A 13,461-nucleotide genomic window follows, 5' to 3' on the forward strand; every position below is an offset into this window, starting at 1 on the left:
CAAGGTCACACAGCTAGTGAAGTCTATGTGTCAGTTATGGTGCTTTGTATTTTTGTTAATTTTTTTTTTTTTTTTTTTTGGCTACACTGTGCGGCATGCAGGATCTTAGTTCCCCAACCAGGGATCGAACCCATGCCTCCTGCAGTGGAAGCTCAGAGTCTTAACCAATGGACTGCTAGGAAAGTCCCCATGTATTTTTGTTAATTTTCTCAACACAGTATCTGTAGAAACCAACAAGGACCTACTGTACAGCACAGGGAACTCTGCTCAATATTCTGTAATAACCTAAATGGGAAAAGAATCTGAAAAAGAATAGATACTTGTATATGTAAAAAAAATCTATTAATACTACAATGACTCAGGAAGGGATATCTAACCTGGCATTGTCATGAATAGAATAAGTATTACGTAAAAATCTTAATTATAATAACAATAATTTCACTGAAATAAAGACAAGAAAAAAATATCTGTGGAGAGGGATTAGTATCATTCCCCTCTTACAGATGAGAAAACTGAGGTGTTTGCCCAGATCTAGAGCCCTCTGGCACAGCTCTGTGCCCCACCATGGTCCCTCCCTTTCTCTTGTTTCCCAGGGACAGGCTCAGCTCTGCACTCAGCCAATTTGGGGGAAGCAGTAGTGTGAGGCTCCCTGGCTTGGGCTGTCTGCCCCTCAGCCCCACCTTTGGGGCCACATCCTCCACCAGGGCTCTTGGTTTGCAGGGGCAGTGTTCAGAGTAACCCATCATCGTTGCACCGGTCTCTGGCCTTCTCACTGAGCATCTGCTACCTGGAACTCAAGCCCCAAAGCTGAAAGCCAAGAGCTGCTTCCATGGGAGGGGCAGAGAAGGGGCTGCGGAGCCCACCTGGAGCCTTCTTGCTGCTGCCTGGACACAGACTTTCCACTTTCCACATCAGCCTGGTTCCCATAGTAACCAGTGGCTTGCTGTCTCCTGGCAACTGAGTGGTCCTCAGAGTGGGAGTCAGAGCAGTGGAGAGTGGTTGTCATTTGAGGCCAAAGAAGTTGCGTTCAAATCCCAGCTATGCCATGTCATAGCTGTGAGGTCTTTGGCAAGTCACTTAACCTCTCTGAACCTCTGCTTTCTCATGTGTGAAATGGGTTGATATTGTTCAAGGATTAAGCATTTATGATTAGGTTGACAATCTGTGAAGCTAGGCAAAGGTGTGGAATGAATGAGAGAGGGCCAGTGGTGCACTGCTGGGCCTGGGTAGGAGTAGAGGGAGGTGGAACCTGGGTTCCAGGTGAGAGTCTGGTGTGGGTGGCAGCCCCCCGCCCCAGACTCTCTGGCCCTTCAGATTACCACAGTCCAAAATGTGAGGCTTCTTCTCATCAATTGCCCAGGGACCCTTCTAGAGAAACCACACCCCCATGGCAGTTCTGCCTCCCTCTTCAAACTACAACTTCTAGGCTACCAGAATCGGATGAGTGGTAAGCCCTTTACATATATTCTTTAATTTTACCCAATAAGACAGGCTCTTTTTAGTTATCCTAGTGTCAAATGTGGAAACTGGGGCTCGGAGAGGTTAAATTACATACCAAGGTCTGGAAGCTCACAAGAGACACAGCTGAGACTGGAACCCGGATCTCTCGGAAAGCCTCCCTCCCTAACGTCTTTCGGGTGCTGTCTCTTGTGAGTTAGGAAGGAAAGAGTCGGGCAGGGAGGGGTCACCTAAGAACCAAGGTGCGGGGAGAGGGCGGGAGGAAAGGGGATCCCGGACAGGCCCGGGAGCTCCCGAGGTGAGGGACCCAGGGCCAGGAGACGGGACAAGGAGATCTCCGAGGCGCTTAAACAGTTCCGACAAATTGCCTGGGGGCGGTTCCTCATCCCGAGGTGCCCGGGGGAACCGGGGTGGGAGGGCGCGGGGGGGGGGGGGGCGCGCCGCGCTGGCGGACTCGGGAATTAGCAGCGTTTCTCGGTACCGCTGGGCGGAGGCGAGGGTAGAAGGGTCAAGCCCAAGGGGCGAGTGGAGCCGGCGGCCCGAGTGCCCTGGGGCAGGGGAGAGCTCCTGGGCGGTGTCCGCAGAGGTCCGGTCCCCAGCCAGCCCCTCAGCCCCCGCGGCAGGCGCCAGGTCTTCGTTCTGTGCCATGGATGGATTGGGAGGGGGTGGGGGGCTGGGCGGGACGTGACCAATACTCCCGAGAGAGCTCGGTCTCCCCGCCGCCGTCTAGGTGAGCATCCCCCACTCCTGGCCGCCCTCCAGGCTGAGCATCCCCCATGCGCCCGCCCAGCCCCCCTCCCGGGCCGAGGCCGAGGTAGCTGCGGCAGCTCGGGCTGCCTGATTCAATTAACTAATTCCCGACAAGACAGATGTGCAATTCCGCGTCGCCTGCCATTAGGAGGAGAAGGAGCTCCCCGCGGGCGGGGGCGGGGTGGTGACGTCATGGCCCGGCAGCTGACGTCAGGGGCGCCCCGCCAGGAGTCCCTCAGCAAGCGGGCTCGCCTGGGTCTCTGCAGTGAGTGCGTGCTTGCCTATATACGTGTCCGCCCGTGTGCGCGTGTGCACACCCGTGTCTCCATGCGCCGCTCCCCCCACCCCCCTGCCGGGGGACGCCCTGGCCCTCAGAGTTCTCTGCTGGGTCCACGGTTTGGTCCAACCAGGCCGACTCCTAAGGGTGCGGCCTCCCCCTCCTCTCCTCCCCTCCCTACCCCTTTTTGCTCTCTGAATTTGTCACCTCCCCGGCCTTGCTCCCGTGTCTCTTAACTTGGTGGACCTTTCTGGGGGGTGCGTGCACAGTGAGGCCCACGTGTGTGCATGCACACACCTGCGCACACAGGTGTGCGCACACAGGTGTATGCCCACGGGCGCATACCTCCAGACATGCACACAAAGGGACGCAGGGGACCATAGCAACCTCCCAGCTACACATCCACACACATGTCCGCTCACACGTGCACACACACGCAGGGCCCTAGGTCTGGCTGGGAGGGACTGCAGGCCCCCCAGCCCCGGGGCCCCTGGCCTCTTGTGGGAGGGGGGCATTGAGGAAGGGGCAGCAGAGGGGGAAGGGAGGCCTTGTCAAGGACACCAGCAAGGAAAAGAGAAAAAAAAATGAAGTGGAAGAAATAAAATCAAAAGGCTTTTAAGGCTGCTCTCCCAAGTAGCTGACGACTTGGCTGCGACAGCCGGCAATGAAATATCGCGCTCTCTGAACGCTTAATGCACGGAGCCCTGCACCCCCCCCCCCCCCAGCTGAGAGGCAGTCCCTCTCCTCTCCTGCCCTCCCTCTCCTTCCCTCCTCTCCCATCCTCCCTGGCAGATCTGCCTCCTTGCTCCCAGAAGGGCCCAGAGTGTGTGGCGGAGGGCGCAGCTGATGCCCACTTCCAGCCTGGCACTGACCCCATGACATGCTCCAGAAGCCACAGCTGGCGTGGGGGCCCCAGCCCACAGCCTGGGCAGGAGGGGAGAGCCCACCTCTGGGCTGGGACCCCGGCCGACGCCTGGCAGTTGTGGTGTTCAGGGCTCTCCCTGCAGAGATGCTGGGTCTGGGAACGTCAAGCTGAGGCACCCTCAGCCCGGAAGGGAAGAACATGGAGATCCGTGTGTGCCTGATAGGGACCCCCAGCAGCCTGGAGAGGCTGAGGCTCTTGGAGATTGTGTGTGTGTGTGTGTGTGTGTGTGTGTGTGTCGGTCTGTGTGTGTCTGTGTGTGTGCATGGGGGGTTGGATAGGTGGGGGTGGGTGGGTGGGTGGATGGGTAGAGGGAGTCCTGCCCTAATTCTCAGCCTTTAGTTAGAAACTGAGCTCAGGAATGGTTAAAAGGCCTGCTTGCAGTCTCAGCTCACACTCCAGCTCCATCACTTCCTGGCTCTGTGACTTTGGGCCAGCTCTGAGCCTCCTGTGCCCGAGTTCCACGCAGGGGAAGATGGAGCAAATAATAGAACTGGCCTCAGAGGGTTATTGGAGGATTAGAAGAGAAAATATAAGCAAAGTGCTCAGCACAGGGCCCGTGCAAGGGGAAGGAGGTGCATGAGTGGGGCTAATTATCTCTGTAATCTCCCCACTGGCTCCACTCCCCTGGCCTGGGACTTAGAGGGGCCTGGCTGGGAGCAGCCTGAGAGGTGGTGCAGCCCTCCAACCCCCTTCTCCTTCTCATCCTTCTCCTCCTCTCTCACCCTCGCTTCCACCCCCCACCCCGCCCCCAGGCAACTGTTCACTGTGCCTTTCTGTCAGGGCAGCCAAATTGGCCAAATCTCTGTAATGCTAAAAAATTGGCCCATTTGCTGGCAGAGAACATTCACAGAAGGGGAGAGCGGTGCGCATCGCAGCCACAGACGAGCGGGGCGGGGTGAGGGGGGTGTGGGGAGGTGGTGGGGCTTTGGGTCTCCTGGGGCAGCCATCACGGCCCAGGGAATGGGCAGCTGCCAGGGTGTGTGTGTGTTTGTGTGACTGGGGCCCCACGTATGCCAGACATGCTGCTGGGGGCTTCCATAGCATCACTTCCTATAAACCCAGCAACAGCCCTGAGGCTTTGCCCTTGTAATTATTCCCATATTACAGATGAGGAAACTGAGGCTCAGAGACGGGAAGGACTTAAGAAATAGCTCAGTGGGTGTCAGGGAGAGGACTCACCCCGTGGTCCCAGATTCCACTGGTCTCCATGAAGCCCCCTTCCCAGTGTCCCAGCAACCCCCAAATGCCCCAGGAGCCTGGCTCCTGAAGTCTCTGCCCTCTGTCCTGCCTCCTGGCCCTGCCCCATGGGGATTTCGCACTGCACTGGGGCAGCCGACCAGGCAGTTCACCTTGTTGGGATCAGCCATACCCAGATGCTCCTCAGTGGAGAGGATGAGGTGTGGGAGGAGGTCCTGGGCACCTGGACGGGGATGGGGGAGAGAGGTTGAGGGCTTCTTGCTGTCCCAGCCTTCCCTCCAGGAGGTGCTTACATGAGAATGCCCACCTGTGCATTATCTCAGATGGACATTACTGTCCCCATATTTGAATGAGGAAACTGAGGCTAAGAGAGGCCAAGTGATCTGTTCACAGCTAGGAAATTGTGGTTCTGGGATTTAATCCATATTCATCTGACTCCAGAGCCTGAGATTGTTAATCCTTTTTCTCCAGTGATGGAAAGCTACCTCACCAGGTGTCGTGTCCTATTCAAGGACAGTTTTAATCCTGAAATTGTTTTCATTCATTCTTTCATATTCTATAAATATTAAGTACCTCCTAGTGCCAGCACTGTGCGCTGGGGACACATGATGGATAAGACCCTTCCCTGCTCTGGGGCCCGGCTGCCGTATGCAGCTCCCTCGCTCCTGCAGACCCCGGGAGACCCTGGCGACCTCTGCGCTGCTCGGTGATCCTTGCCCCTTCCCTTCCTCTCTTGCTTCCTTGCTCTGCTTACACAAAGATGCCAGTGAACCGAGCTATATGGGCACAGGGTCACCATGCCTGCCCTTGAGAGGCCGAGGGAGCTGCTGGGGGTCCTTCCTCTGCGGTCCCCAGCCCCCATCTCCTACTCCGTCAGACCTCAGGCAAGGAGGCAGGCACCTGGCTGTTCCCTGAGGATATGATTGACCTTTTGGTCCCCCTGAATGACCAATACAACAAGGCCAATGCCCTGGGCTGAAGAGAGGAAGGCTGGCAGCCTTGGGAAGAGCCTTCTTTTCTGGCTACAGTCTAGTCCTGTGTCCTGAGATGTCACCAAGGATCCTGCTGAGCTGCTGCATGCCCTGTCCCCCTGGGCAGCAACCTCCCTGCCCCCCGCCCCACAGGCCTGACTGTTCATCCCCAACGTGCACAAGAGGTGAATGAGCCCCCAGAGTTGTGGCCCAGAAAATGAGGAGATGCTGAGGGAGATGGGGCACTCTGGCCTCTGTCTGGCTGGAGACAAAACTAGAATCCAGCCTCTCAAGTCATATGGCCCCTTTTGACCATCTTCCTACCTCCATCCCTGGCAAAGTTCAGCCAGAGGGAGGCTTCATGTAGGACTGCCAAGGCCCAGCAAAGCAACGAGGTGGCTGGCTGCTGCCCACCTCAGGAAGCTGGGCCAGGAGGAGGGGATGCCTCTGATCGCTAAATCCTGAGTAGACCAAGTGTCTCTCTCCCCGCTGTCTTTTCCCCTCGTCCTCTGGCTTGATTCCCTAGGCTCCTCGCCTGAGAGGTGGTGATGCATATTGGCTATGACTCTGGGCTCTAGTATCAGGCAGTTTCGGTTCAAGTCCTTCCTCTGCTACTTTCTGGCTCTGTGACTTTGGGCAAGCTCCTTCGCTGTGCACTTTGGTTTCCCTAACTGTAAAATGGGACGATAATACTGGCATCTACTTGTTGAGTATCATGAGAATTCCATACGAACAAATGCCCTTTATTAGAACAGTGACCGGTACAGTGTGAGCCCTGATGGCAACGACGGTGGTGGTGATTTTGATGGAAATGATGATGATGATAATTGAGAAAGTGATGGTGATGCTGGTCATAATTTTAATGATGACGGCGGTGATGGTGATGATGGTGGGTGGAGATAGTGATGGTGAACTTGACAAAAATTACGGTGGCAATAGAGAAGGTGATGGTGATGATGATGGTAGTTGTGGTGATGATCACAGTGATGGTGATGATTTTGGTGAAAATGAAGATGACGGTGATGATGATATGATGATGATGAATTTGGAGAAAATGGTGATGATGGTAGAGAAGGTAATGGTGACGCTGCTGACGGCGATGATAACGGATGGTGACAGTGGTGCTGATGGTAGCAGAGATGGGGATGATGAAAAGGATGGGGTGATGCAATTCCTGGCCCACAGGAGGGGAGAGAACAAGCAGAGAGAAGGGAGGTATGAAACAGGTGCTGATCAGTGACCTTTCACCTGCCCCACCCAGCAAGGCCCGGCTGCTCGTAGCCCACCACCCCTAACCAGCCTAGGAGAAGGTAGGGGCCTTGCTTCTTTCCAGCCTGACACTGACCGGGCATTAGTCTGGGCTCCGATCTGGCCATAGCCTCTTGGCCCCATCTAGGCCTCTGGGGAGTGTCCACAGGTCCCAATGGACAGAGCAAGCCATGACTCTCCTGCCTCAAGGGACTTGTCAGCAGGTGACCATGGTGTCCAGAGTGGCAGGTTGGGCAGGGGTCTTAAGGCTGTGGCCCTTCCCTCTAGACTCTGAGGAGGGTCAGGGTGGGGCGCTGGAACTCTGGCAGGCTCCGCAAGAGCGGACAGTTACGTGGCTTGGAGGGTCAGGTTGACGTAGTGCTTCTGAGCTTGTCGTCAGACCACCTCCAGTCCTTTCCACCACGGACAAGCCAGTGGACCTTGGCTGTTTCTTAATGCCCGAGTCTCAGCTTCGTCACCGTCCTGACACATGGAAATATAATGGTATCTACTTGGTGACAGCTATTTTTGTGATAATCCTATGAATCAGGAGCTCAGCAAAGTGCCACTTGGCAGATGTGGCCTTTGCTGTCTCTGATAGGCTGCACACATCCTGGCCGGGGCCAGACCCTGTGCGCTCATGGGCTGGGCCGGGGGCCGGGCTGGGAACTCCTGCTGCTGGGCCTCGTGACAGGCGGACTGGGCTGGTAGTCTGGGCTCAGACGCCCTACCTCCCTGTCCCTTCCCCGTGCCAGGCGGCTGGCCCTCAGTTGCCCCCATCTCCCAGCCTCCCCCTGTGCCCTCTCCACAGGCTGGTGAGGGCTCTGACGTGTGAAATAAAAAGGGATTTTAATTACCTCTCAGCAAAACAGCAATTAGAGAGAATCACAGCACAACAGCAGTCCCTCCCCCACGCCCTCCCCCTGCCACGTTCGCCTTCACCCCTTTTTCTCCAGCCCCCCCAAGCTCTGAGGCTGGATGGAACAGGAAGTCCTCCAATTCAGCTCAGACCCTCTGTGCCCCAGGGGTGGGGTGGGGAAGCCAAAGGACGGGAGGGTGTCTGTGCTGGGGGCGGGGCAGGGGTGCAAAGGGGCGCTCAGGTGGGGCCTCCCTGTGCCTCCATGCCCTGCAGGCAGCCGGTACCCACCTCTCTGGGGTCCGTGTGGGCCCCCCAGGGCTATGCATCCACTGCGTGTACCCTGGTACACTCCCGTCCCTGTGTGTGTGCGTGGCTAGCACGTGTGAACACCCGTGCGTGCATGCAAGCATGTCAGCAGCCTGGGGCAGTGCAACCCCTAGGATGAGCCCGCCACACTGGGAAACAGCACGGTTTCCAACAGGCTTTTAAAATAATTGCCTGTGACCCTGAGCCGTAGCTCTCTGTCTTCTGTCCGCTGGCCACCCCCGTCCCCTGCCCCCTTTGCCAGGGGTCACTTCTCTGTCCATCTGCAGAGCCTGGGGCACCTGTGCCACATTTGGGGAGGGGGCCAGAGAGGGCAGGGTGGGGTGTCCCCACAGGTGGCCCGAGGCTGGGGGAGGTGGTGGGTGGCTGATTGAAGCGGTAATTGCAGGCAGCAGGCCCTAGCTAATGCATGTTATGATTAAGCCCCATTACTGAGGCGCTCAAGCACGCGGGCGGGGCGGGCGGCGGGCGGTGGGAGGAGGCCGACTGTGTGCCGGCCTGCGTTGGGACTGACTGACGGTCTTTCTCATGGGGGGCGGGCAGGCGGGGGCCACTGCCACCTCCGTGGTCCCCTCCCCCTCCAGCGCTGTAGCCTGCCCAGCCGAGACGGGAGAGCCAGAGCCTCAAGGTAGGAAAGGCATCCCCCAAACACACATGCCCACCCCTGGGCAAAGGTTTGAAAGCCCCTGTTCAGTTCTCTCAGGGCCCCAGCCGGCTTGGGAGGAGTGATCTCCCGGCCATTAATCCTGGGGTTCCGGTGGCTCTGTCAGGGCCCTCCTGGTAACCATAAGCCCCCAGCCTCAGTGCCTGGCAACATCCTGTCCTTGGGTTGCAGAAGCCAGAACAGCTGCATTTGGACGGCTGACATCAGGGACCCAGGCCCACCCCATTTCACTGGGGGCCATAGGTGCTAATCAGGGACCCCTCCTGCCCACTGGGATGAGGATAGACCCCTCCCCTGCACTGTGAGCCCTGAAGTCGGGACTACTTCTCCATGGAAAATGGACCTCATCCCCCTTCTTTCACAGAGGCCCAGAGAGGTTATACAACTTTCCCAAAAACACACAGTAGGGCCTGGGTCAGAGTGTTAACCTAGTATTCCAGCTTGGACACTCACAAGCTGTGTGACTTTGTGAAAATCACCTAACCTCTCAGGGCCTCAGTTGCTGCCTCTATAAAATGGTGATAGTAGCAGCGCCTACTCCTAGAATTCTGAGGATTAAAGGAGGTAGATAACTTAGCACTTAAAGCCCAGGACCCGGCCCAGGAGTCAGCTGCTAATACTCTCACACAAACTTTGCTCTCTCACCCGTATCTTCTGCGGTAGGCAAAATCCTAAGATGCCCCCCAGGATTCCTGGACCCTGGTGTACACGCATACTTCTCCCTGTTATTCAAGCAAACATAAACCTAGGTACTATTATGAAGGGATTTTGCAGATGGAATTAAGATTCCAAATCAGATGACCTTAAGATAGGGAGATTATCAGACCTAATTACTTAGGCCCTTTAGAAGCAGTTTCTCTGGCTGGTGGCTGAAAGGTAGACAGATTCCAAGCATGAGAAGAATGCAATGTGGGAGAGATTTTCCATTGATGACTTTGGAGTTGGAGGGGTCACAAGGCAAGGGACGCAGCGGCCTCTCCAAGCTGAGAGCAGCCCCTGGTTGATAGCCAGCAAAGAAGGGACACCTTGATTCTCCAGCTGAAGGAACGGAATTCTGCCACCACCAGTGAGCTGGGAAGAGGAACCTAAGCCCCGGAGGGAGGCCAGCCCCAGCGTACCCAGACTTCAGCCCTGTGAGGCCCTGAGCAGAGACTCCAGCCGCGCCATGCCCACACTTCTGACCTACAGAAACGGAGACAATAAATTCCTGTTGTCTTAAGTTGCTACGTCTGTGGTATTTTGTTACACAGCAATAGAAAACCAAGAACCCACTTCGGTACGTTCTGGCAGAAGGCCCTAGGACATCCCGCTAGGAGGGAGCTTGGTGCCAGGCTGAGGGCAGCAGTGGGAGGATGTGCTCCCACTGCTGGTACCCCTGCGAGGCCAGAGCACCTGCTTAGGGCTATAAGGGGCGGAGGGGAGGCAGACACTTGGCCGCGAGGCTTCCTGCTTGGGGGCCAGCCGGGGGCTGGAGACCTTGGCATCCTGCTGCCTGTCCTCAAATCTGACCTGTCACTGCATCCAGAGGATGTCTGCGGGAACCCCTCGCCATGCACCACCGTAGCCCACAAGCCGAGGCGGGGGGCCTCAGGCAGAGGCGGGTGAGCATAGGTGTTGGATGGGAGCTCTGATTCCGGACTCCTGCCCTCTATCCCGAAACTCCTCATCAAGGACAGCGCCCCCCTGTAAAACACACAGCCTAGAGGGGGGCCCCGCCCAGGGCCAGGGCCCTGTGCCCAGCCCCCCAGTCTCTCTGCGCCCTGCTGTCCCCTCCCCTCTGCAGCCCTGCTTTCTCTCCTGCAAGGGACAATTAGTGGCCTTGGCTTTAATTAGCTAACGATCCCCTTCAGCTCCAATCACTTGAAATGACGAGGGAGTGCTGGGGGAGGGGACCTCAGCCCAGTGACCCTGTGAAGCCTGCAACAGGCCCTTGAGGTCCTGCTGGCTTCTCTGGGCTCTGCCCATCCCAAGCCCCGCTCCTGCGTCACAGGCGATGGGCTGCGGTGACCCTGACTGGAAGATGTGTTCTAGCCTCTGCGGTCCACCTTCCTATTCCTCACCCCCAGCCCCTGTGGCCTGCTTTGCATCCTGCGGCAGGAGCTGAGCCACGTGTTGTGGCCTGTCCATCATACAGTGAGCCCAAGGGGACTGACTGTCAGAGCTAGAGGCCCGCAGACCTCAGACTCTCCATCCCCTCTCCTCCCTGCCCCCCCGAATCACCACCCCACTTGGTCCTCCCTGCCCCCCCGAATCACCACCCCACTTGGGCTCTGTCCGCCTGGACCGCACCACAACGGCCTGTGGCCAAGGCCCTGCCACTCAGGCTGGGCAGGAAGGACAGGGTGATGGGGACATCTGGGGTCCCGACAGAGCTGAGGAAAAGAGGCCGTGAAGATGCCAAGTCACAAGACAACCTCGGGTGGGGACAAAGGCGGTACAGGATGTACCCAGGGCAACAGACAGAAAACAACTGGGCACTTCAGACAGCGAGACCCACGAAGGGCCCTTGCAGGTGAGGTGAGGAGGGGAGGCCTAGGCCCAGCTGCACCCTGAGATTCTTCCTGACGTCTCTGGGCAAAGCCAGCCTTGACACCTGCTTGGTCCCCAACATTCAGCACTCCCAGCACAGTTCCTGGACTGAGATCCCAGCCGGGCCCTGGCTCCGTGCTGCCTTCCTTTGGGCTCCGAGTGCCCGGCCTGTCCCCCTCAGAGTGTCCTTTCATCTCCCAGCTCAGGGTGTGCATGTCCTCAAGAGTCCAAATGCAGCAGACATGGACTCAAATCTCAGCCTCAGTGCTTGTGAGCTGGGTGAACCCGGGCAACTGTCTTTCCTTCCCTGGGCCTCAGTGTCCTCCCTGTAAATTGGGGCCAACGACAAGGGCCTCCTGGTGGGGATACGGGGACTCGGTGCGGGGAAGCAGGCAGAGAGCCTGGACAGAGCATGCGCAGGGAGCTGCTCCACGTGTGTTACTGTCGGGACTCCACCACGGCTCTGGGGGTGAGCGCAGCCCAGATCCGAGCAGGGGCCTGGTCCGACAGCCCAGACCAGGCACCAGGCTCCAGGGTGACCACGCGGTCATGTCTGTCCTGCAAGGAGAGAGGCCCTCAGGCAGCCTCCCTCAGGTGGGGACCTGCTTGGCCCTAGGGACGAACAGGGGATCCGGGAAGCTTGAAATGGATCTAAATGAGGACAGGAGGGGCACTAGAACAAAGGAGTGAAGGTGGGAGTCCAGTCCCCTGAGGAGGCAGGACACTTGTCGGAGCTTGAGTGAGGAGACTGGAAAGGGGGCTGGAGCCAGACCAAGGAAGCCTTGACCATGGCACGGAGGGTGTGGGTCGGGAATGGGCAGGATGCAGCAGCAGCGGAGCCTGGGTGGGCAAAGGGAAGAGATGCCCTTCCTCCAGTAAGGAAGGGAGAAGAACTAAGGGCCGGAACTCAGACAGGATGGGATGGGAAAGAGGCGAAGAAGAGAGAAGCCTTTCCAAAGCCGGATGCTGGGACTGAAGTAAGGAATGAGGAAGAGGAGAAAAGTTAAAGCAGAGCTGGGCTTGGAACGCAGGGCGCCTCCCCAGACAGCAGGTACAGGTGGGGCCTGAGGCCAGAGGGCAGAGCTGGGAGGCTGGGCCTTTGTCCCTCGTCCGGGGATGGTGACACTGGGGACTTCTGTGTGGGAGACGCTGGTGTATGCCCATGGGTACAGGGCACTAAATCACACAGCTCGTGGTGTCCCATTTACTTAAAAAAATAAAGGAATGCTGGCATGGGCCTAGATGCTCATGCTGAAGTGGTCACAGAGCTTACCTTACCTTGGGGAGGGCTGGGAATGGGACGTGTGTGAAGGAGGGCCTGCTTGCGTTGTTAAAGTCTTATAAGACAAGAATGTATCTCTGTATATTTCTCGTATGAAATAAAAACTGATCTAGCGTTTGGCAGGTGACCCCGGAGAAGAATCTGCACGCAGGGGGGATGGAAGTCTACCACGGGGGCACGGGGGAGGGGAGGAATGCCCCCTCTTGTCGTCTGATGGGTTCCAGAGCCAACGAGAGCTGTGTGGCGGGACTGAAAGCCTGGGCAGGTTTATAGGTGGGGCGCTGCCCCAGTGTGAGACCTGGCCCTGGCAGATACTTCACACAGGCTGTTCCATGAGCCAACCACAGCTGTGTGAGAACCTTCCACGTCTATCAAATACATCGGCTGTGCCGGGCTCTGGGCTGCACAGCTGAGTAAGATGCGGGACGTGTAGTGGGTGCCCAGGGAGGGTGAGCCCCCACCCATGGAGGTAGCACAGGACCAGAGGAGAGAAGCTGGCATCCCAAGAAGGATGCGTGGCAATTGGCCAATGGAAGAGATGCTGGGAGAAGGATGTTCCAAGCGGCCAGAACAGCAAGTGCTAAGTCCCTGCGGTGAGCGAGAGCCAGCTAAGGTCTGGGAAATGACAACAGGTCACAGTGACCAGGGGAAGAGAGGTGGGGGGTAGGGAGACAGAGAGAGGGAGAAGTGCAAAGAAGGGTGGGAAGAGGTCACTGCCTCAGGGCCACTTCGGTGTGAGTTCTATCCTGGGGGTGATGAGGGGCACTGCCAGCCGGAGGCCAGTGGGGGGACTGGGACAGCTCCCCAGGCTGGGGTGGGCATAGCAAGGTGTTGGGACCTAGCAGAGGAGCTCAGCTGGGGGTCTGCACTGGGGAGCCTCCAGAGCCCAGCCCAGTGAGGGCCAGAGTTTGGGGGAGGAGATGGACAAGGCCAGGAAGCCCAAGGGCTGTCCTCCCTCCAGGCCCAGGAATCTGAAA

The sequence above is a fragment of the Globicephala melas genome, chromosome 7 (genome assembly GCF_963455315.2).
Source record: "Globicephala melas chromosome 7, mGloMel1.2, whole genome shotgun sequence".
NCBI classification, from domain to species: Eukaryota; Metazoa; Chordata; class Mammalia; order Artiodactyla; family Delphinidae; genus Globicephala; species Globicephala melas.